The sequence below is a fragment of the Dendrobates tinctorius genome, unplaced genomic scaffold, assembly GCF_039654945.1.
Source record: "Dendrobates tinctorius isolate UK_male_01 unplaced genomic scaffold, ASM3965494v1 ptg000030l, whole genome shotgun sequence".
In the NCBI taxonomy this organism is placed as follows: Eukaryota; Metazoa; Chordata; class Amphibia; order Anura; family Dendrobatidae; genus Dendrobates; species Dendrobates tinctorius.
The window spans coordinates 10,587,754-10,612,967 of NW_027361698.1; the positions used below are offsets into that span (position 1 = coordinate 10,587,754).

The 25,214-nt window shown below is 46.0% G+C and overlaps 1 long non-coding RNA gene across 1 annotated transcript; it reads left to right on the top strand.

Moving 5' to 3' along the window:
* The first annotated feature begins 497 nt into the window (after nucleotides 1–497).
* Nucleotides 498–24,553, top strand: LOC141086120 (uncharacterized). The gene is made up of 2 exons (XR_012231512.1): nucleotides 498–907; nucleotides 23,813–24,553. It is a non-coding gene; the product is annotated as an uncharacterized lncRNA (long non-coding RNA).
* The last annotated feature ends 661 nt before the right edge of the window (nucleotides 24,554–25,214 follow it).

Below are 25,214 nucleotides of genomic sequence, written 5' to 3' on the forward strand. Positions count from 1 at the left end.
TATGTACAGTAATCACGGCTGCTGGGTATCACTATATGTACAGTAATCACGGCTGCTGATTATCACTATATGTACAGTAATCACGGCTGCTGGTTATCACTATATGTACAGTAATCACGGCTGCTGGGTATCACTATATGTACAGTAATCACGGCTGCTGGTTATCACTATATGTACAGTAATCACGGCTGCTGATTATCACTATATGTACAGTAATCACGGCTGCTGGGTATCACTATATGTACAGTAATCACGGCTGCTGGGTATCACTATATGTACAGTAATCACGGCTGCTGATTATCACTATATGTACAGTAATCACGGCTGCTGATTATCACTATATGTACAGTAATCACGGCTGCTGGGTATCACTATATGTACAGTAATCACGGCTGCTGGTTATCACTATATGTACAGTAATCACGGCTGCTGGGTATCGCGTTCTGGTAACATAAAGTGTCATAACAACCTCTGCATGCCTACAGCTTCCGGCCCAGCTGAACTCTTGGTGTCCATGGTGACAACACACATGGTCGCCTCCCTCCCTGAGGTGACGCCGCTCACAGCACCAACCCAACTCCCCGTGTTACCGTAGAGGTGACGTCACAGCTTCCTGTCATGTGACTGCTCTTGTACTTCCTGTCACATGACCAGCGCTCCCTGACCGCTCTCCTCGCTCAAGTACCGTGAGACACCGGCACTGTGCGCAGCATGGAAGCTAGGCAGCGGGCACAGCCGGAGGGCCACGGCGGAGCAGGAAAGGTGCCGGCAGAGCTGGCGGCGCGGAGGAGAGAGGCGCACGGCTGCCTGCAGACTCTGTCTCACCACTCCTACTGGTTCGATCTCTGGATCTTTTTCCTGTTTGACCTGGTGTTACTGGTGTTCATCTACCTGCTGCCCTGAGCCCGTGAGTATTGGCCCCAGCATACAGCACTACAGAGACTGGTGGAAGCACTGAGACCACCCATAAGATGAGGTGATCATGAGCTGGTGGTCTTGTGTGGAGATGCCCCTTCTGTATCATATACTGTGTAGACCTTTCCAGCCTCTCCCGAGCCCTGTGGCTATTGGGGCTCATACCTTGTCCCTGATTATTTCCTGAGGCCCTCTGTGGATATTGGGGCCCATACCTGGTCCCTCGTTGTGCCTGTGTCCATTCCTCATTATTTCCTGAGGCCCTCTGTGGATATTGGGGCCCATACCTGGTCCCTCGTTGTGCCTGTGTCCATTCCTCATTATTTCCTGAGGTCCTCTGTGGATATTGGGGCCCATACCTGGTCCCTCGTTGTGCTTGTGTCCATTCCTCATTATTTCCTGAGGTCCTCTGTGGATATTGGGTCCCATACCTGGTCCCTCGTTGTGCCTGTGTCCATTCCTCATTATTTCCTGAGGCCCTCTGTGGATATTGGGGCCCATACCTGGTCCCTCGTTGTGCCTGTGTCCATTCCTCATTATTTCCTGAGGCCCTCTGTGGATATTGGGGCCCATACCTGGTCCCTCGTTGTGCCTGTGTCCATTCCTCATTATTTCCTGAGGCCCTCTGTGGATATTGGGGCCCATACCTGGTCCCTCGTTGTGCCTGTGTCCATTCCTCATTATTTCCTGAGGTCCTCTGTAGATATTGGGGCCCATACCTGGTCCCTCGTTGTGCCTGTGTCCATTCCTCATTATTTCCTGAGGCCCTCTGTGGATATTGGGGCCCATACCTGGTCCCTCGTTGTGCCTGTGTCCATTCCTCATTATTTCCTGAGGCCCTCTGTGGATATTGGGGCCCATACCTGGTCCCTCATTGTGCCTGTGTCCATTCCTCATTTCCTGAGGTCCTCTGTGGATATTGGGGCCCATACCTGGTCCCTCGTTGTGCCTGTGTCCATTCCTCATTTCCTGATGCCCTCTGTGGATATTGGAGCCCATACCTGGTCCATCGTTGTGCCTGTGTCCTTTCCTCATTTCCTGAGGCCCTCTGTGGATATTGGGGGCCCTTACCTGGTCCCTCATTGTGCCTGTGTCCTTTCCTCATTTCCTGATGCCCTCTGTGGATATTGGGGCCCATACCTGATCCCTCATTGTGCCTGTGTCCATTCCTCATTATTTCCTGATGCCCTCTGTGGATATTGGGGCCCATACCTGGTCCCTCATTGTGCCTGTGTCCATTCCTCATTATTTCCTGATGCCCTCTGTGGATATTGGAGCCTATACCTGGTCCCTCATTGTGCCTGTGTCCTTTCCTCATTTCCTGATGCCCTCTGTGGATATTGGGGCCCATACCTGATCCCTCATTGTGCCTGTGTCCATTCCTCATTATTTCCTGATGCCCTCTGTGGATATTGGGGCCCATCCCTGGTCCCTCATTGTGCCTGTGTCCATTCCTCATTATTTCCTGATGCCCTCTGTGGATATTGGAGCCCATACCTGGTCCCTCGTTGTGCCTGTGTCTATTCCTCATTTCCTGATGCCCTCTGTGGATATTGGGGCCCATACCTGGTCCCTCATTGTGCCTGTGTCCATTCCTCATTATTTCCTGAGGCCCTCTGTGGATATGTGATTGGTGCGGAGCCCCTTTTGTCGCTGCTGTTCCCGATTCCTTTTCTTCTGTCTCCCTCTATTCTAACATTGCGCTTCCCAGTGAGGATGGTGCATGTTTTTTTTTTCTCTGACGCTAACTGCATCCGAAGGGACGTTCCATGGTACACGCGTAGTTGGTTGGAGGGAGAATTTGGGTCATAACTTCAGAACAGAGGGGTACAGAAAAATAACCCCTTCACCCCAAACACTGTTTTCACCTTCCTGACCAGGCCAATTTTTACAATTCTGACCACTGTCACTTTATGAGGTAATAACTCCGGAACGCTACCATGGATCCCACCGATTCTGAGATTTTCACCTGACATAAAATTTATTCGCTATAACGTGTTTTTTTTTTTTTTTTTTTTATACAAATAAATGGAAATTTGGTGATCATTTTAAAAACATTTCAATTTTCAAACTTTTATTTTTGATACCCTTTACCCCCAAGGGTGGTTTGCACGTTCATGACCGGGCCAATTTTTACAATTCTGACCACTGTCCCTTTATGAGGTAATAACTCTGAAACGCTTCCATGGATCCTGGTGATTCTGACATTGTTTTCTCGTGACATATTGTACTTCATGTTAGTGGTTGCGTTTATTTGTGAAAAAAACGGAAATTTGGCGAAAATTTTTTAAATTTCACAATTTTCCAACTTTGAGTTTTTATGCCCTTAAATCAGAGAATTTTTTTTTTTTATTTTACCAAGGGTAACAGGAGAAATTGGACTGCAAAAGTTATTGTGTAGTTTGTCCTGAGTACACTGATACCTGATATGTGGGGGGGAACCACTGTTTCGGCGCATGGCAGAGCTTAGAAGGGAAGGAGCGCCGTTTGACTTTCAGTGCAAAATTGGCTGGAATTCAGATCGGACGCCATGTCACGTTTGGAGAGCCCCTGATGTACCTAAACAGTGGAAACCCCCTACAAGTGACCCCGTTTTGGAAACTAGACCCCCCCCCAAGGAACTTGTCTAGATATGTGGTGAGAACTTTGAACCCACAAGGTCTTCACAGAAGTTTATAACATACAGCCGTACAATTAAAAAAAATCATATTTTTTCCACAAAAACGAGCTTTTCACCCTCAATTCTTATTTTTCCAAGGGTAACAGGGCCCTAAAAGTTATTGCGCAATTTGTCCTGAGTACGCTGATACCCCACATGTGGGGGTAAACCACTATTTGGGCGCATGGCAGAGCTCGGAAGGGAAGAAGCGTAATTTGACGTTTTTGGCTGGAATTGAGATCGGACACCATGTCGCGTTTGGAAAGCCCCTGATGTACCAAAACAGTGAACCCCCCCCCTCCAACAAATGACACCATTTTGGAAACTAAACCCCCCCCCCAAGGAATTTACCTAGATAAGTGTGAGCACTTTGAACCCCCCAGTGCTTCACAGAAGTTTATAACGCCCGGGCGTGAAAATAAAAAATTTTTTCCACAAAAATGATATTTTTGCCCCCAATTTTTTTATTTTCCTAAGGGTAACAGGAGAAATTGGACCCCAAAAGTTGTTTTGCAATTTGTCCTGAGAAGGCTGATATCCTATATGTGGGGGTAAAACACTGTTTGGGTGCATGGCAGAGCTTGGAAGGGAAGGAGCAGACCTTTTCAACGCAGAATTGGCTGGAATTGAGATCAGATGCCATGTTGCATTTGGAGAGCACCTGATGTGCCCAAACTGTGGAAACCCCCAATTCTAAGGCTGTGTGCACACGCTGCGGATTTTGCTGCGGTTCCGCAGCGGTTTCGGCCGCTGCGGGCCCGCAGCAGTTTCTGCTGCGGTGTACAGTACAATGATTCCCTATGGGAATCAAAAAACGCAATGCAGACGGTGCGGAATTTTCCACGCGGATTATCTGCAGTTTTCAATCCGCAGAAAGAATTGACATGTCAATTCTTTCTGCGGATTCTGCTGCGGTTTGCCATCTCCTCCATTTGAGGAGATGAAAAACCGCAGGGCAAAACCGCAGAGCAATCCGCAGGTAAAACCGCAGGCCTTTTGACCTGCGGTTTCACCTGCAGATTTTACAAAATCCGCGCGGATGAATCCGCAGCGTATGCACACAGCCTAACTCCAACCCTAACCCCAACACACCCATAACCCTAATAGGAAAATGGAAATAAGTACATTTTCTTTTAATTTTATTATTTTTCCCTAACTAAGGGGGTGATAACAGGGGGTTTGATTTACTATTTATGGCGGTTTTTATGTTTGGCAGCTGTCGCACGCTAAAAGACGCTTTTTATTGTAAAAATAGTTTTTGCATCACCACATATTGAGAGCTATAATTTTTCCATATTTTGACCCACCGAGTCATATTAGGTCTCATTTTTTGCGGGACGAGTTGACGTTTTTATTGGTATCATTTTCAGGCACATGACATCTTTTAATCGCTTTTTATTCCGATTTTTGGGACGCAGAATGAACAGCGTTTCATGAATTTCTTTTGGGGGGTGCGTTTACACCGTTCCGCCTGCAGTAAAATTGATAAAGCGGTTTTATTCTTCGGGTCAGTACGGTTACAGCGATACCTCATTTAGGTTGTTTTTTTATGTTTTGCCGCTTTTATGCAATGAAAACAACTTTATGTAAAAAATAATTATTTTCCAGGACGTCCACCTGACAGCACCATGGAGGACGTCCTCCTCCTCCTTACAGGGACAGGAAGCACACGAGAGGTTAAAGGTCACGTCCCACCTCCTCTCCCTCAGTGTTTTTCCTGTCCCTGCACGGAGGGACACACGAGAAGCTTACCGGAGGGGCTCAGGGGATCGTACGGCTAGTCCAAGCCTTCCCCTGTCAAGAGGTCCCGGGGCCGAAACTCTCCAGTGGGGAGTCCCTCTGCCCCAAAGGCCAGGAGCAGGACGACGCTCCTGGAGGGAGCCGTTCCTCCCTATGAGAGGCTCTCGGCTCCAAAAACTCACCGCCATGGCAGGTGATGGTCGGCTCCCCGCAGGCGGCTGGCCGGGCGGGCACCGACGGACGACTGGCGCAGCCGGCGCTGGGAGGCAGGAATGAGGCCTCCGCAGTCCGCCATAGCAGGCGAAGAGGCCGGAGTGGCAGTCCGCCGCATATGGATGGGGGTTGGCTCCCCACGGCGGCTGGCCGGAGGAGGCCGCCATAGTCACGCGCAGAGCAGGAAGTGGAGGAGGCGGCCTAGCGCGAGAGGCCGCGCGTCACATCCGGTGACGTCAGACACCGGCCTTTGAATCCCAGCGCTCGCTGCTGAGGCCAGACAGCGCTCGCTACGGAAGCCACAGCGCTCGCCACTGAAGCCACACAGCGCTCGCCTCCGGGGTCCACAGCGCGCGCTCCTAAGGCACAGAGCGCGCTTCTGGAGATCCAGGGAGCACGTTTCGGAGGTCCATAGCGCCCTGCGGACCGCGCCAGGATGGAAGGGGTCGCTCCAGCAGGCGGAGGGGTAAGTGCGCATAGCGCAGACCACCCTCTCCCACCCATTACCCCAACCCAGATCTGAGTAGGTGCCCCTTCTGTATTATTAGGAGAAGGGAGCCCCGACAGAATCCCCCTCGGGGGCGAAGGACCCGGCAAAGGCCACCTCCAAATCGGTCAGATGCCCAGTATGCAGGGTAAAGCTGACAAGACCCTATGCGGACCCTGTACCTCAAGGGTCGTAGGCGAGGAACAGCCATCCCTCCTAGCCGAAATGAGATCGCTGATAAGGGAGGAAGTTCGGGCCTCTACATCCAGCCTCGCACGGCGTCAGTCCCCCAGCCCAGGGCCGAGTCGCAAACGTCCAAGGTGGGAAGCGGACCCAGAGTCGGAAGAAAGCCCTAGTGAGGAGTCCGAATTCCGGGATTCGGATCAGGAAGAAGAAGGCGAGATCCGGGGGGATAGACAAGATCAGAGCAGGAAATACCTATTCAGACTGGAGGACACGGACGAGTTGGTCCAAGCAGTCAGAAATACTATGCAGATAGAGGAGGTCCCTAAACCACAGTCCAGGCAGGACTTAATGTTCGGAGGACTGGTGGCCCGGAGACAGGTAGTGTTCCCTGTAAGTGAACACATCAAAACGATGGTCCAGGAGGAGTGGAAGGAGGCAGAGCGTCGACTGACACTCTCCCGAGACTTTAGAAGCAGACTGCCTTTTGATCCTGAGGAAACCCGGGCATGGGAAGAAATTCCTAAAATAGATGTCCCAGTCGCTAAAGTTACCAAAAAGACGGCTATCCCATTCGAGGACTCATCAGGTCTTCGAGACCCGTTGGATAGAAAGTTAGACGTCTTATTAAAAAGAGCATGGGAGACGTCGGCGGCTCTTATTAGGGCCAACATAGCAGCCACCTCGGTGGCCAGGTCTATGTTTTTGTGGATGGGGCAGTTGGAAGAACACCTAACCAACAAGACCCCTAGATCAGACATCCTAGCATCCCTTCCGCTCATGAAATCGGCTACGGCGTTCCTATCAGATACGTCGGCCGAATCGGTAAGATTTGCAGCCAGAAACAGCTCCCTCTCCAACGCGGCCCGAAGAGCAGTCTGGCTCAAATCCTGGTCGGGGGACAACGCTTCAAAAACTAAGCTATGCGCCATCCCCTTCTCGGGCCTGAGTGTATTCGGGCCAGCCCTAGATAACATTCTAGAGCTGGTGTCCTATAAAAAGAAGGGATTCCCGGAGGAAAAACCCAGACAACCCCAGTCCTTTCGGAGAGGCTCCTTTTCTAGGAGGCAGACCGAGTTCAGGGGTCGGGCAAGGTCCAGTAGAGGCTCCTATAAGGGCTCCTTCAGCCAGACCGGGAGGGACAACCTCACATCAACCTCTAGATCGAGGAGGCAATGACGCCATAGGTATTGGGGGGAGACTTCGCCACTTCGCAGCAAACTGGTCCCGAGTCACCCACAATCAGTGGGTCCTCAGAACCATCGCGGAGGGATACAATATAGAGCTTTATTCACCTCCTCCCGAAAGATATATTACCCCCACTGTCGTCCTGGAGGACTCCGCAATGTGGACGGATCTACAGGACATGGTAAAATCAAAGGTCATAGTACCAGTTCCCCCGTCAGAAAGAGGGAAAGGGTACTATTCGTCCCTGTTCTCGATCACAAAACCATCTGGCGAGGCCCGTACCATCATAAACCTGAAACCACTAAATGCCTGGGTCAAGTACAAGAGATTCCGGATGGAATCGGTCCGATCCGCAACCCTCCTGATAGATCGGGACGCCGTCATGTGCACCCTAGACCTAAAGAAGGCCTACTACCAGGTCCCTATCCATCCCTCATCCCAGAGACTGCTAAGGTTTGCGGTCAGTTTACCAACCCGGACCTGCCACTTCCAGTTCCAGTGTCTTCCATTCGGGTTGGCCTCAGCTCCCAGAATCTTTACAAAGCTGGTGGGAGAAGTAGTGGCCTACCTGAGAGATCAGGGTATCGTGATCATACCCTATTTAGACGACTTCCTACTGGTGGCAAGATCCAGGGAAGCGCTCGTTCGCGACAGAAACCGAGCAACTACGGTAATGGAGTTCCTTGGATGGGTGATCAATTGGGAGAAGTCGAACATCAGGCCAGAAACCAGGAAAATATTTCTCGGGGTCCTCCTAGACTCAACCGACAGAATATCCTGGCTGTCCGAACAGAAGCAGAGGACTATTCAGACCAAAACCAGAGACCTGTTGAGACGTCAGTGCTCCATAAGAGAGGCAATGGAGGTCCTGGGCCTCATGACGGCCTGCATCCAGTGCGTCCGATGGGCCCAATTCTACTCAAGATCACTGCAGAAAGAGATCCTTGCGAGGTGGGACAGAAGTCGCTAGACAGACCCCTAAGGCTGCCAGAACGAGTAAGAGAGTCCCTTCGGTGGTGGACACGGTCCAGAAACCTTCAGGTGGGCGTATTTTGGACAGCCTCTCCATACGTGGTAGTCACCACGGACGCCAGTGTGTGGGGTTGGGGAGCCCACATAGAAGGGAAAATCTTCCAGGGGAGATGGCCAGTAGACATCAAGACCAGATCCTCCAATTTCAGAGAACTCTACGCGGTCTGGGAAGCGCTACGGCGGAACCAGTCGATACTAGAGAATCGTCATGTCCGTATACTATCCGACAATATGACGACAGTGGCATTCCTGAAGCACCAGGGAGGGCCCAGACATCAACCACTACAGGACCTAGCAGGAAAAATATTCGCTTGGGCAGAAAGAACAGTCCGATCAGTGACCGCAGTACACCTAGAGGGTTCCCAGAACGAAGTAGCAGACTACTTGAGCAGACAACGGATTCGCCCGACAGAATGGGAACTGAACGAAGAGATCTTCAACCATCTTTGTCAGCGTTGGGGGACCCCCAGTATAGATATCTTTGCAAGCCGAAAGAATTCGAAGGTCCCCAGATTCTATTCCCTGAATCCGACGGACCACCCAGAAGGCGTGGATGCCCTGAGTCAGACCTGGGGAGAATCCCTCTCCTACGCATTCCCGCCACTGGCCCTTATACCGGCAGTGCTCAGGAAAATACGCGAGGACCACGCACGAGTGATGTTGATCGCTCCATACTGGCCGAAGAGAAGCTAGTTTCCCCTTCTAGGAGCCATGGCAGTCGGAAATCCGGTCGAGCTACCCCTGTGGAAGGACATCATCCACCAGGGCCCGATCTACCATCCAAACCCAGCAAGACTTCATCTATCGGCCTGGATCCTGAGAGGGACATCCTGAAGACAAAGGGATTGTCGGACCAGGTCATATCCACCCTACTGGCCAGTAGGAAACCGGTGACATCCGCAATCTATAGGAAGATATGGAAAAGATTCTGTCTGGAGGGTGGCAGGTCCGATCTCGTGGCAGGCACCCCTGACCTCCCTAGCATACTAAGTTTTTTGCAGGCAGGTTTTAATAAAGGCCTTAAGCCTAGCACGCTAAAAGTCCAGGTTTCAGCCTTAAGCGCCTTCTTCGATTACCAGCTAGCTGCTCATCCCTGGGTAATAAGATTTATAAAGACCACGCAGCGCCTGCGTCCCACGATTAGGCAGCTCACCCCGCCGTGGGATCTGGGTCTGGTACTCAGGTCCCTCTGTACAGACCACTATGCTCTAGGGGAGAAAATAACCATCTCTGCCCTCACCCGTAGAACGGCCTTCCTAGTAGCCATTACCACGGCCAAAAGGATAGGGGAGATCCAGGCCCTGTCCACTAAGGACCCATATCTACAGATAAGAGGGGATAGTATAATCCTAAGGTTAGACCCGGCATTTACCCCGAAGGTAGTCTCCTCAAAGAATCTAAACCAGGAGGTAGTGTTACCATCGTTCTGCGACAATCCCCGTAATAAAAAAGAACAGCGTCTTCACTCGCTGGATGTGAGGCGCGCGGTGCTAGACTATCTAGAAGCCACCAATAGCTGGCGCATTGACCCAAACTTGTTCATCCTTTTTGGGGGTAAAAATAAGGGGAAGAAGGCCTCTAAGGCGTCTATCGCGCGCTGGATTACCTCAGTAATCTCTGACGCCTACCAAGCCGAAGGCGTTAGCCCGCCAGGGTCCATAAAAGCCCACTCTACGAGGGCGGTATCAGCCTCATGGGCCGAACGGGCGGGGGCATCGGTTGACCAAATCTGTAGAGCAGCAACCTGGGCCAATCTGAATACATTCTGCAAGCACTACAAGCTTGACGTGTTGGCTGGTCAGCAGACCGCATTCGGAAGAAAAGTTCTCCAGGCGGTAATCCCACCCTGAGGAGGTGCTTTGGTACTCTCCATGGTGCTGTCAGGTGGACGTCCTGGAAAATAGGTATTAGACCTACCGGTAATGATGTTTCCAGGAGTCCATCCTGACAGCACGGGTACTTCCCTCCCTGTTATGTTATGCTATGTTGTATTTTGATATGTCATATGCTGTAATATGATTGTTTCATTAAACTGTTACTAGCATCATCCACCTTGCGGTACTTGTTAAATCACTGAGGGAGAGGAGGTGGGACGTGACCTTTAACCTCTCGTGTGCTTCCTGTCCCTGTAAGGAGGAGGAGGACGTCCTCCATGGTGCTGTCAGGATGGACTCCTGGAAACATCATTACCGGTAGGTCTAATACCTATTTTTGCATCGCTTTATTCTGCGAGCTATAACTTTTTTTTATTTTTTTGCTGATGATGCTGTATGGCGACTTGTTTTTTGCGGGACAAGATGACGTTTTCAGCGGTACCATGGATATTTATATGCGTCTTTTTGATCGCGCGTTATTGCACTTTATGTTTGGCGGTATGATAAATCATTTTTTGTTTAGTTTTTTTATTTTTTAAGGGGTTCGCTAAAGGGGTTAACTAGTGGGACAGTTTTATAGAGCGGGTCGTTACGGACGCGGCGATACCAAATATGTGTACTTTTATTGATGAATTTATTAGGGAATATTTATTTTTTACACTTATTTAGCGGTTTTTTTTTTTATTTTTACACTTTTTTTTTTTTTACTTTATTACATTGTCCCAGGGGGACATACCTGTCATGAACAGATCACTGTGACAGATCAGCGGCACTCACCACGTGGGCGCCGCTGATCGCTGTGACGTACTATACCGTCCCTGGGAATTAAGTCCCAGGGCACATGAACGGGATAGTACGTCACATGACAGAAAGGGGGTTAAATCAGTTATATCATATTATATGACAATGTCAAAAAATGACACCATTCTAAGGCTATGTGCCCACGTAGCGTTTTAAAACGCTCACTAAAAACCGGACTCCTTCCCAGAAATCGCGCTGTTTTTTCCGCGCGATTTTACCGCGATTATGATCGCGATTTTGCCGCGATTTTCTCGTGCGATATTCAAGCACTTTCCAAGCGATTTGAAGCATCGCTTGGAAAGTGATTGACAGGTTGGTCACACTCGTCAAACATAGTGTTTGACAAGTGTGACCAGCTTTTTACTATTGAGGCCGCCTATGCGGCATCAATAGTAAAAGATAGGATGTTAAAATGCTAAAAAAAAAATAAAAAAATCGGGGTATATTTACCTTTCGGCGTCCCGCGCTGCATTCCCGGGCCACAGCGTTCCCAGTAATGCCTTGCGAGACCTGTGATGACGTAGTCTCGCGTTGCTATAGCGATCTCGCGAGACCACGTCATTACAGGGCCTTGCCGCAAGGCATTACTGGGAACGCTTAGGCCGGGAATGCAGCGCGGGACGCCGGAAGGTAAATATACCCCGATTTTTTTTATTCTTTGTTTACAGGGGTATGGTGCCCAGGGCCTGGAGGACAGTCTCCTCTCCTCCACACCGTGGGTACCAACCGCACATGAGACGCTTAACTTCCCGCATGGTGGGCATAGCCACATGCGGGAAGTAGGCGATTCTCATGCATTCCTATGGGTGCGGAATCGCGGCAATTCTTTGCGATTCCGCACAAAAGAATGAGCATGCTGCGATTTTTTTCCGCGATGCGATTCCGCCGCGCAGCATTAGCACAGCATGTGCGGAATGCCGTGGGAATGCATGGGGGGTGTTCTGTACACGATTTTTAAACGTTTTCGCGCCGAAAATCGCGGGAAAAACGCTTAAAAATCGCTACGTGGGCACACAGCCTACAAACTGCACCCCTCAAGGCGCTCAAAATTACATTCAAGAAGTTTATAAACCCTAGTTATCTACAAGTGTAGTGACGACTTTGACTCCATGGTTGTTTTCCAGAAACAAGCAGCAGTGACAAGTACGTCATGCCCAGCTCGTGCACCCATAAGTTAGGCGGGCAGTCATCAGTACAGAAATGCCAAACTTGTGGACACTAGCTGTGGTTTAGTCACACTGGGATTCAGAAGGGAGGAGGCATTTGGATTTAGGAGCACAGAATTTGCTGAATTTCTTCTGGGCGGTGAGGAGCCATTTCACTCTTCCAGAGCCTTTGTGCGACCAGTAATGTGAAAGTCCCCTATATTTCTGTTAACATGATGGACCTGAGTGGGGACTTTTTTTGTGGATTTAGTTGAAGCTTTTATTGGGAACATTTAACATAACAATTTGGACTATTTATCTGGTGCTCTATGCTGAGCACATGCATGGGGGTTTCCCTTTAAATCTCAGAGTGATGTAATTCAGATGAAACCCCCAAGGGATCCATTCACTATAACGAGGCAGCAGAGTTAGGGTCCCGTTACATTTAGCGATGCACCAGCGATCCTGAGTCCAACAAAGATACGACCCAGTCAGGATCGCTGGTGCATCGCTAAATGGTCGCTAGTGAGCTGCCACACAGGCAGATCTCACCAGCGACGCAGCAGCGATAAGAGATCCGTCAGCGATTGCTCTTACCTGTCACACCGCTGCGATGATGACTACTTCCGCCTGCGTCCATGCATCGCTAGTCAGCGCCAACGATGAAAAAATGGCCCAAGCCGTTCGAGCGCGATCAGCGATATCCAGCGGGGGGGCCAGTCGCAGGTACGTGTCATACAAAGTGAGATCGCTAGCGATATCGCTGTTGCGTCACAAAATTGGTGACGCTTTAGCGATATCGCTATGTGTAAAAGACCCTTTAGTCTGGACTTTGTCTGGCCTTTGTTCAGCTGTGTCCTTTTTTTCAGAGGTGCACAAAACTGTGGCCAACCACGCTTTTGCACACTCCTAATAAGAAGATGGACACCGGCCAATCACAGGTCAGTCGGCATCCAGTATGAGAACCTCAAAAAGAGGAAAAAATCCTCCACAAAATTCAGGAAAAAACCAGACTGGCCTAAATGCATCTGCACTAATACAGGGTGTAGCGGACCCAAGTAAAATGGCAGCTGCACAGGTGCAATAATACCTAATGAAACAGCCAGCCTACAATCAGGGATTGGCCGTGTGGTACACCAGTGCAGAAAAAATAATCCGCATGTGGCAGTGTTCACACAGGGAATGCAGGGCTTCTGGCTCACAACCTCTTAGTAACACCATATAGGGGGGCTGCCCAGTGCCAACTAGAATGCATCCCGTGTGAACAGAGGCCACAGTTTACAGAACCATTTGGGCCCAACTACACCCTGAAAGAAATATAAAGTGCACAAAAACATATCAATATATGTAAGGTATTGGTTGATATTAAGGCCTTAATACGGAAGCTGGCAAACTGCGTCAAAGGTCATTTCACTTGCCAGTCCTACTCTAACAAAAAGAGGGAAAAATCCTCCACAAAATTCAGGAAAAAACCAGACGTGTGAACACTGCCACATGCGGATTATTTTTTCTGCACTGGTATGCCACACGGCCAATCCCTGATTGTAGGCTGGCTGATTAATTTGGTATTATTGCACCCGTGCACCTGCCATTTTACTTGGGTCCGCTGCACCCTGTATTAGTGCAGATGCATTTAGGCCTGTCTGGTTCAATCGGCATCCAGTGGCTCCATCTTCTTCATTATAGAGGATCTTCTGCTGTAGGGTCCGTCTGAATCACCTATTTCAGAGATTTACACGGAAACCCCGGTGTAAACACTCAGCGTAGAGCGCAGGATAAATGTGCCGAGCCTTAGGACTCATTCCCTCTTGCGATGCAATCAGACGAGTGCAAGCAGATAAATCGGCTTGCACTCGCCCCGTTATTTCTCAATGGTGCAGCTCACACCTGCGATTTTCTCATGCGGATTCGGCATGCAAAAACAATTGCAGCATTCTGCAAGTGCATCTGAAAATCGGATCGCATGCCCCCATATAAATCTATGGGTCCGTGAAGCATCACATTGCACTCGGATATCACCTGAGTGCAGTGCAATTCCTGCCGACTTTGTCAGCAGAGGAGATGGAGAAACTACTTTCTCCGTCTCCTCTGCAGCTGTGCTGCAATCCTCTCATGTGAGATGATTAGGGCCAGGGCTGTGGAGTCGGAGTCGTGGAGTCGGAGTCGGTGCTCATTTTGGTGGAGTCGGAGTTGGAGTCGGTATAAAATGGACCGACTCCGACTCCTAAAATATATAATAAATTGGTTATAGTAATTCAATGCAGGATGTGCTGAATATTTTTTTATAGGAGTTTGGGAAAGTTATGAAATGTCCTAGAAATGACTGTTCTATTCCTGATCTAAGGCTACATTCACGCACAGAGTTTTTCCTGTGTTTTTTGAGGATACGTTTTTCAGCTGCAAAAGCTGATCATCTTTTTAAAAAACTGCATCACCTGAAAGGTTTTTGAGCTCATAGATAATGTTTTCAATAGCAAAAGCAGATTAGAAATCTGCTCTATCTATATATCCATTTATCCATATCTGTCTATCCATATCGTATCTGTACCAAAAAGAATGAAAACCGGGTAGTACACCAATATATATTCTGTTTTATCTAAATATCTTGATTATTGGATCATAAAAATGATTAAATGTCTGAGGTTCACATTGTACTACAATAAATTTTTCACTTAAATATAAGCAATATGTGTGGGAGTCGGAGTCGTGGAGTCGGAGTCGGTGTAAGGGAAATTGAGGAGTCTGAGTCGCAGGTTTGGCTTACCGACTCCACAGCCCTGATTAGGGCACATAGCACTGACACTCGTCTCCCACTTGGAGTAGGGCAGGAGCCCAGTTTCATTATTATATCGCATCCGATACTCTCGCATGAGAGAATCATAGGATGCCATATGCTAATGGGACCCCAACCTTACTGCGATCTTGGGGAGGCAGAATGGAAAAAAAAAAATCAACAGCAGGTGAAGAATTGTTTTATTTTTTTACGCCGTTCCTCGTGAGGTATGTGATTAGGTGACTTTATTCTTCGAGTCGGTGCAAATAAAGCGATCCATGATTTATATTGGGTTCTTATGTTTGTTTGCTGTCACACACTTGAGAGCTATAATAATGTATTTCTGCCGACAGTCATGTGAGGGCTTGTTTTTTGTGGGACGAGTTGACGTTTTTATTGGTACCATTTTCGCGCTCATCACTATATATATATATATATATATATATATATATATATATATATATATATATATATATATATATATATATTTTTTTATCCCTTTCTATTCTGAATTTTGGGAGGCAGAATAAACAAACCAGCAATTGAGAATTATTTTTTTTTTTATGCCTCTCTGCAGGTGGTAAAATTTAGTCAGCTTTATTCTTTGGGTCAGTATGATTACAGCGACGCCACATGTATAAATTTTTATTGTTTTTGTGCTTTTGCACAATAAAAACTATTTTACAGAAAAAATAATTTTTGCATCACTTTATTTTGAGATCTATAGCTTTTTTTTTTTTCCTCTGGTGTTGGAGCTGTGTCAGCTTTATAATAATTTTTTTTTTTTTTTTGCGGGAGAAGACGTTTTCTGCGATACCACTTTTATTTACATTTGTCTTTTGTTTGTGTTTTATTCTATTTTTTGTTCTGCGGTGTGATGATAAAGCTTTGTGTGGGTTTTTTTTGTTTGTTTTTTAGAGTGTTCACTAAAGGGGTTAACTAGTGGGACAGTTTTATAGGTTGGGTTGTTACAGATGCGGTGTTACCAAATATGTGCACTTTTATTGTTTTTGTTCTTTTTATAATATTTGTGTACAGCTCCTGTGTGCGCAAAATGGCCAGGATGTATCTATATGCCAAAGGTAAGTATCAGCCGACCTGGACGTATGGATACGTCTAAGTTCATGAAGGTGTTAAAGGGGTATTGTTATCTCTAATTTACTACATGTAGTAGGTGTAGTAATAAAAATATTAGCAAATACCTCCAATTAGAAATATATATTTCTCCTGATAAGCTACATAGAATCATAGAGTTGGAAGGGACCTCCTGGGCCATCTGGTCCAACCCCCTGCTCAAAGCAGGATTCGCTAAATCATCCCAGTCAGATGTCTGTCCAGCCTCTGTTTTAAGACTTTCACCACTTCTCAAGGTGAAAGGAGAACTCACCACTTCTCGTGGCAGCCTGTTCCACTCATTGATCACTCTAACTGTCAAAAAGTTTTTTCTAATATCTAATCTGTGTCTCCTCCCATTCAGTTTCATCCCATTGCTTCTAGTCTTTCCTTGTGCAAATGAGAATAAAGTTGATCCTTCTACAATGTGACAGCCCTTTAGATATTTGTAGACAGCTATTAAGTCTCCTCTCAGTCTTCTCTTTTGCAAACTAAACATTCCCAAATCCTGCAACCTTTCCTCATAAGACAGGGTTTGCAGACCGGTCACCATTCTGTTCGCTCTTTTCTGAACTTGCTCCAGTTTGTTGATGTCTTTTTTAAAATGTGGTGCCCAAAACTGGACACAATATTCCAGATGAGGTCTGACCAAAGAGGAGTAGAGGGAAATAATGACTTCATGTGATCTAGACTGTATTCTTCTGTTAATACATCCTAGAATTGCATTTGCCTTTTTTGCTGCTGCATCACACTGTTGACTCATATTCAGTCTGTGATCTATTAGTATACCCAAATCTTTTTCACATGTGCTGTTGCTTAGGCCTATTCCTCCCATTCTGTATATGCTTTTTTCATTTTTATTGCCCAGATGTAGTACTTTGCATTTCTCCCTGTTAAAAACCATTCTGTTAGTTGCTGCCCACTTCTCCAGTTTATATCTTTTTGAATCCTCTCTCTCTCTTCTCTAGTATTAGCTATCCCTCCTAGCTTTGTGTCATCAGCAAATTTAATCAGTTTACCCTCAATTCCTTCATCTAAATCGTTGATAAAGATGTTGAACAATACAGGGCCCAGGACAGAGCCCTGTGGTACCCCACTTGAGACATTCTTCCAACTGGATGTGCAGCCATTTACGACCACTCTTTGGGTCCGATCACTAAGCCAGTTATGAATCCACCTAACAGTTGCCTTGCCAATCCATACTTAGTCATTTTTTCAATAAGGATTGTATGAGAGACTTTGTCAAATGCTTTGCTGAAGTCAAGATATATTATATCTACAGCATTTCCTTGATCCACCCAATCAGTGATTCCGTCATAGAAGGAAATTAAGTTAGTCTGACATGACTTATTAGTTACAAACCCATGCTGACTATTTAATCACTTCATTCTTATCCAGGTACTGACATACATGTTTAATAATTTGTTCAAAGATCTTTCCTGGTATAGAAGTCAGACTCACCGGCCTATAGTTGCCTGGGTCCACCTTCTTCCCCTTTTTGAGGACAGGAACAACATTTGCTCTTCTCCAGTCTTCTGGCACTTCTCCTGTTCTCCAAGAATTTTCAAAAATTATGGAGAGGGGTTCAAAAATTTCTTCTGCTATCTCCTTCAGTACTCTGGGGTGTAATTCATCTGGACCTGGAGACTTATCTCATGTGCAGGCATTATAGTACTTTGGTTGTACCATATACAGTCATGGCCAAAAGTTTAGAGAATGACACAAATATTAATTTTTACAAAGTCTACTGCTTCATTTTTTTCTAATGGCAATTTGCATATACTCCAGAATGTTATAAAGAGTGATCAGCTTAACAGCAATTACTTGCAAAGCCAATATTTGCCTAGAAAATTAACTTTATCCCCCAAAACACATTTCAACATCATTGCAGCCCTGGCTTAAAAGGACCAGCTAACATCGTTTCAGTGATTGCTCCAGTAACACAGGTGTGGGTGTTGATGAGGACAGGGCTGGAGATCAATCTGTCATGATTAAGTAAGAATGACACCACTGGACACTTTAAAAGGAGGCTGGTGCTTGGCATCATTGTTTCTCTTCTGTTAACCATGGTTATCTCTAAAGAAAAATGTGCAGTCATCATTGCACTGCACAAAAATGGCCTAACAGGGAAGAGTATCGCAGCTAGAAAGATTGCACCTCAGTCAGCAATCTATCGCATCATCAAGAACTTCAAGGAGAGAGGTTCCCTTGTTGGCAAAAAGGCTCCAGGGCGCCCAAGAAAGACCAGCAAGCGCCAGGACCGTCTCTTAAAAATGTTTCACCTGCGGGATCGGGCTACCAGCAGTGCAGAGCTTGCTCAGGAATGGCAGCAGGCAGGTGTGAGGCGGAGACTCTTGGAGCAAGGCCTGGTCTCAAGGAGGGCAGCAAAGAAGCCACTTCTCTCCAGAAAAAACATCATGGACAGACTGATATTCTGCAAGAGGTACAGGGAGTGGACTGCTGAGGACTGGGGTAAAGTCATTTTCTCTGATGAATCCCCTTTTCGATTGTTTGGGACATCTGGAAAACGGCTTATTCGGAGAAGACCAGGTGAGTGCTACCACCAGTCTTGTCTCATGCCAACTGTCAAGCATCCTGAAACCATTCATGTGTGGGGTTGCTTCTCAGCCAAGGGAATGGGCTCTCTCTGTCTTGCCTAAAAACACAGCCATGAATAAAGAATGGTACCAGAATGTCCTCCAAGAGCAGTTTGGCGATCAACAATGCCTTTTTCAACATGATGGAGCACCTTGCCATAAAGCAAAGGTGATAACTAAATGGTTCAGGGAACAAAACATAGAGATTTTGGGACCATGGCCTGGAAACTCCCCAGATCTTAATCCCATTGAGAACTTGTGGTCAATCATCAAGAGACGGGTGGACAAACAAAAACCTTCAAATTCAGACAAAATAAAAGCATTGATTTTGCAAGAATGGACTGCTATCAGTCAGGATTTGATCCAGAAGTTGATTGAGAGCATGCCAGGGAGAATTGATGAAGTCCTGAAGAAGGGTCAACACTGCAAATATTGACTTGCTGCATTAACTCATTCTAACTGTCAATATAACCTTTTGTTACTCATAATATGATTGAAATTATATTTCTGTATGTGATAAAAACATCTGACAAACACACATAAAAACCAGAGGGCAGCAGATCATGTGAAAATATAATATTTGTGTCATTCTCTAAACTTTTGGCCATGACTGTATACCGATCTTAGTGACAATTGGCTGTTAGTGGTCGTAACCATGGATACCTCAGCTACTGTAATGCCCTGCACATTGGATAAGTGTCATAACAAAGCAAAAGAACTATACTATATTTCTAATTGAAGGGATTTGCTGTTATTATTACTACTATTCCTAATACATATTGGGATAGGTTCTTGGATATGGTAATACCCCTTTTAACGTACAAAATGAATGAGTTCTTTGTTGGCATGGGTATAAAGGTAATGTGGCCAGGAATCCTGTGTGACCTAGCCATATAGCTGATCTTTAGTCTTGGATATGTTCAAACAGCTAACTCATATACAGTACAGACCAAAAGTTTGGACACACCTTCTCATTCAAAGAGTTTTCTTTATTTTCATGACTATGAAAATTGTAGATAAACTCTGACGGCATCAAAACTATGAATTTACACATGTGGAATTATATGATTAACAAAAACGTGTGAAACTGAAAATACGGTGTGTCTTATATTCTAGGTTCTTCAAAGTAGCCACCTTTTGCTGTGATTACTGCTTAGCACACTCTTGGCATTCTCTTGATGAGCTTCAAAAGGTAGTCACCGGAAATGGTTTTCACTTCACAGGTGTGTCCTTTCAGGTTTAATAAGTGGGATTTCTTGCCTTATAAATGGGGTTGGGACCATCAGTTGTGCAGAAGTCTGGTGGATACACAGCTGATAGTCCTACTAAATAGACTGTTAGCTGCTTTTTTCTTGCCATAATACAAATTCTAAGTAAAGAAAAACGAGTGGCCATCATTACTTTAAGAAATGAAGGTCAGTCTGTCCGAAAAATTGGGAAAACCTTGCAAGTGTCCCCAAGTGCAGTGGCAAAAACCATCAAGCGCTACAAAGAAACTGGCCCACATGAGGACCGCCCCAGGAAAGGAAGACCAAGAGTCACCTCTGCTGCGGAGGATAAGTTCATCCGAGTCACCAGCCTCAGAAATCACAGGATAACAGCAGCTCAGATTAGAGACCAGTTCAATGCCACACAGAGTTCTAGCAGCAGACACATCTCTACAACAACTGTTAAGAAGAGACTTTGTGCAGCAGGCCTTCATGGTAAAATAGCTGCTAGGAAACCTCTGCTAAGGACAGGCAACAAGCAGAAGAGACTTGTTTGGGCTAAAGAACACAAGGAATGGACATTAGACCAGTGGAAATCCGTGAAGCATGGAGGAGGCGGTGTGGGGGTGCTTTGCTGGTGACACTGTGGGGGATTTATTCAAAATTGGAGGCATACTGAACCAGTATGGATACCACAGCATCTTGCAGCGGCATGCTATTCCATCCGGTTTGCATTTAGTTGGACCATCATTTATTTTTTTTCAACAGGAAAATGACCCCAAACACACCTCCAGGCTGTGTAAGGGCTATTTGACCAAGAAGGAGAATTGATGGGGTGCTTCGCCAGATGACCTGGCCTCCACAGTCACCAGACCTGAACCCAATCGAGATGGTTTGGGGTGAGCTGGACCACAGAGTAAAGGCAAAAGGGCCAACAAGTGCTAAGCATCTCTGGGAACTCCTTCAAGACTGTTGGAAGACCATTTCCCGTGACTACCTCTTGACGCTCATCAAGAGTGTGCAAAGCGGTAATCAAAGCAAAAGGTGGCTAATTTGAAGAACCTAGAATATAAGACATATTTTCAGGTGTCACACTTTTTTGCTAATTATATAATTCCACATGTGTTAATTCATAATTTTGATGCCTTCAGAGTGTATCTACAATTTTCATAGTCATGAAAATAAAGAAAACTCTTTGAATGAGACGGTGTGTCCAAACTTTTGGTCTGTACTGTAGTTAAAGGGAACAAAGTTTTATTATACTCACTGGCGGGGCGGTCCGGTCCGATGGGTGCCACTGGTCTTGGTCCGGCGCCTCCCATCTTCTTATGATCGCCGTCCTCATGCTTGCTTCTTGTGGATGACACAACCCTGCATCATCCACACAGTCTCCCTGGCATCACGCTCCTGCGCAAGCGTACTTATCTGTCCTGTTGAGGGCAGAGCAAAGTACTGCAGTGCGCAGGTGCCGGAAAAGGTCATAGAGCACCTGCGCGCTGCAGTACTTTGCTCTTCCCTCAACAGGGCAGATAAGTATGCCTGCGCAGAAGCACAGTTTGTATTCAGTATGGATGCCGAACTTTACTGTAAAGGTTCGCCCATCTGTAATTGACACCTGTTCTGTGTTTTGGAGATCCTTCTGGTATTGGCATACAAACACTGATGAAATACTGATCATAAATTCTGATGTGTGAATAAATCCTTATACTGTTTACTGTCTTGTCCATGGAGTCATAATGCAATCACCCATGACTTAAGCCTCTGCACATGCTGCATAGCTGGAGTGGGTGGAGACTATATTTATAACCTTTTTTTAAGTCCTGTTCACACTTGTTTTATCCTAGGTTTATCCTGACTAGTGATATGTGAACCAGTGGTTGTTCGGGTTCTGCCAAACATTTAAAAAAAAAAAAAAAAAAAAAACTTGGTTCGTGAACCAAAACGGTAATATATCCCGGACCCCTTTTGAGATGAATGTAGAGCCTAAATATTCATTGTTTCTCATCCTGTCATCTGCATGACAGAGCAGGAAACAGCGCTGCGGATCCCACTCTGTCAGATGACAGCATGTGAGCCAGCAGCTGTGACTGGTGGTAAAAAGGTTACCACCGGTCACAGGTATCGGCTGATGAGTACTACTTTCATCCTACATTTGCTCTCGTTCATGATGAGAGCATTCATCAGCCGATGCCTGTGCAATAAATAACTAAAAAAAATTATAATTGTTTTTGATAACCAGCGCAGGTAAAGCTCACAGCTGCTGTCTGCAACCCCCAGCTCTTGGCTTTATATTGGCTGGTTATCAAAAATAGGAGTCCCCGAACTATATTTTTAAATGAAAAAAAACTGCCTCCCCCCTTTTATTTTTGACAAGCAGCCGAGCTAGAGCTGGGAGCTGGTATTCTCAGACTAGGAAGGGGCCATTGATATTGGCCCTCCCCAGCATAAACATAGCCTGCAGGCACCCCAGAAAAGGCTTATCTGTAAGGGTATGTTTCCACAGGCTGTAACAGGCAGCGCTTTGGACTCAGCACATGTCCGCTCCATGTGGAATCACCATATCCTATACATTGCACTGTGATATTTATCTTGCAGAGACTGAGCACTTGGTGCGGTCTAGATAGACTTGACGCATGTGCGTATACGCAGAGAAGCCGTAGGCATCCCTGCACGCATAGTGGAGATGGGATTTCATAAAATCCCATCCACTATGCTGTAACAACTGACTGCTGCAAATTGGACACTGCGGCTGTACGTTTACTGACCGTGGTGACATACCCTTAGATGCGCCAATTCTGATGCTTTGCTTCTCTCTTCCCACTTGTGCTGGTTCATTCGCAAGTGGAGTAATATTTGTGGGGTTGGTTAGCTTTGTAATGTCAGCTGACGTCAAGCCCACATGTTAATGGAGAAGCGTCTATAAAACACCCACATCACTGACGCCATAGTCACATTGTAAAAAATACACAGCCAGAATAAAGTCCTTTTTGATTGAAATAAAGACAGACTCCTTTATCTGAGATAAAACTCCCCACCCTTTTACCCATTTATTCACAAAAAATTATGCTTACCTTTCCGCCTATAATCCATTGATGTCCATATCTCACTGTAATAGCCAAAAAATAATTAAACACCATATTCCTGTCCAATGATAACCTGTCAAATAAAAGTCTGTTTCTTTCCATTAAAGAACTTTATTCTGGCTGTGTATTTTTCGTAATATGACTATCCATTACTAACTTGTAGGCTTCATGTCGGCTCATATTACAAAGCTAACAGCAACCCCACAAATATTACCCCACTTGCCATCGCAAGTGGGAAGAGCCGGGCAAAGTCTAATAGATGGGTCTTTTCTGGGGAGGTTGCGGACTGCTATTTTTAGGCTGAGGAGGGCCAATATCCATGCCCTGTCCCAGTTTGAGAATGCCCCCAGCTGTTTGCTTTATCTTGGCTGGTTGTCAAAAATGGGGGGGTTCCCCCACACTAATCTTAATTTAAAAAATATGACATGGGGACCCCTGTATTTTTGATAACCAGCCAATATAAAGCAGACAGCTGAGGTTTGCAGCCCACAGCTGTCAGCTTTACATGCTCTGGTTATCAAAAACAGATGGGATCCAACGCCTTTTTATTTCTTTATTGCACAGGTGTCGGCTGGTGAATACTCTCATCAGCCTCGTCTGCTCTTGATGCTGTCAGCAAGAGCAGGTGTTGAATGATGAGTAGTGCTCTCATCAGCTAACGCCTGAGTCCTGAGAAACAAGCTAAACTGATTTTGCAGCTGAAAATGGAAGTTCATTTAGGCTGGCTCCTTAATTTGGATTCCTAATGTGGCGATGTAGGTAATTTCTTACTGATGGGTTTGTATTATTGTGTTTGTGCAGGATGCTCAGGAACTCTCCTAGATGGGTGGACTTCTGGTTTGCTGCCGCTCTGAGAAGAACATGAACTGTCAGAAGTTCCTATGATCCTGATTTCTACAAGATTCGCATAACTGAAAATGCAGACTTTGGGAAACTGGCTTCTCCATCCAAGAATTGCTTATTTTTCCAAATTTTTTATGTATTTATTTTCTTAAGTCATATTTTGTAATCTAATTGTACTAAATCACAACATCAAGAAATCTGTGATTCACGCTTCCCTTCAAATCCTATTGATGTCGTCATTTTTCTTGAAATCTTGTGGTTGTGAAGAGCGTGAATTCACAAGTGATGGTGAAGGCAAACGAATCAAGTGTAGAGAGGATCCTGATCCTGGGCCTTTCTCAGTAAAATGGACAGGTTTCTTAGTTCAGTGTGTTTAAAGGTTGACATGACTTAAGGACTGTTCAAGCAACCAGGACCAAATTATCACATAATGTAAACCAAAACCTGGCACAACTTATTGTAATAGCAACATAATAAAACACTTGCACAGCATATTATAGGCCCTTTCCTAAGTCAAGTGTTACACAATGTACACAATGTACTCTTACTATAAGTTAACTAGCCTCAAAAATGATGTGCCCACCAGACTTCTGACTAATGGCTCGTGTTTGTTTTTTAGCCTCGCACTGTTAAATGACCAAAGATGTTTGAATCTGATGTATGGATGGCTCTTTATGAAAATATAGCAATATTCTGTTATATGGCGTGTCAGTGAATGTCTTCAAGTGTATAAAGGTTTACTTTGCAGATCATGGACCTCATACATTAACATATTACAGGTCTCCCATCCTAAAAGTTGTACCTAAGTCTATAGACCTGATTTTACATCACAATTCTGGCCTAAAACATCTGAATAATTTTGGTGTTTTCACTTCTTCAATAGTGATATGCTTTGCCTAAATAGGTGGAGCACAGGCAGGACAAGTCCTGGCTAAGCCTGCCCATCCAATTCATACGTGGAGTACATTTTTGGCAGAAAAGCTGCACTTGTAAGATGCACTTAATACACTACGTGAATTAGATGCATGTTACTCCCTTTACCAAGACTGACTTGCACAATGCCGGTTTTAATGAATCTGCCCCTATGGGTGCCTTCCTTATTTCTATATACCCATATTTTCACTCTTGTGCCATGCCGCATTACAGATCTATGCTCCAGTGCAGCTAGAGAAGAATGTACTACGGAGGGACCATACAGCGGCACATTGAGCACTTGTATCACTGTAGTGTGGAGCCCCAGGGACCTTGTATGCTTCAGTATTTGAAAATAATACATGTACTGCAACAAAGTGGTTTACTTTTCATCATCACCACATTTTGGCTGCAGGTTCATTCACACTGGCATGTTTGCCACCAGCCT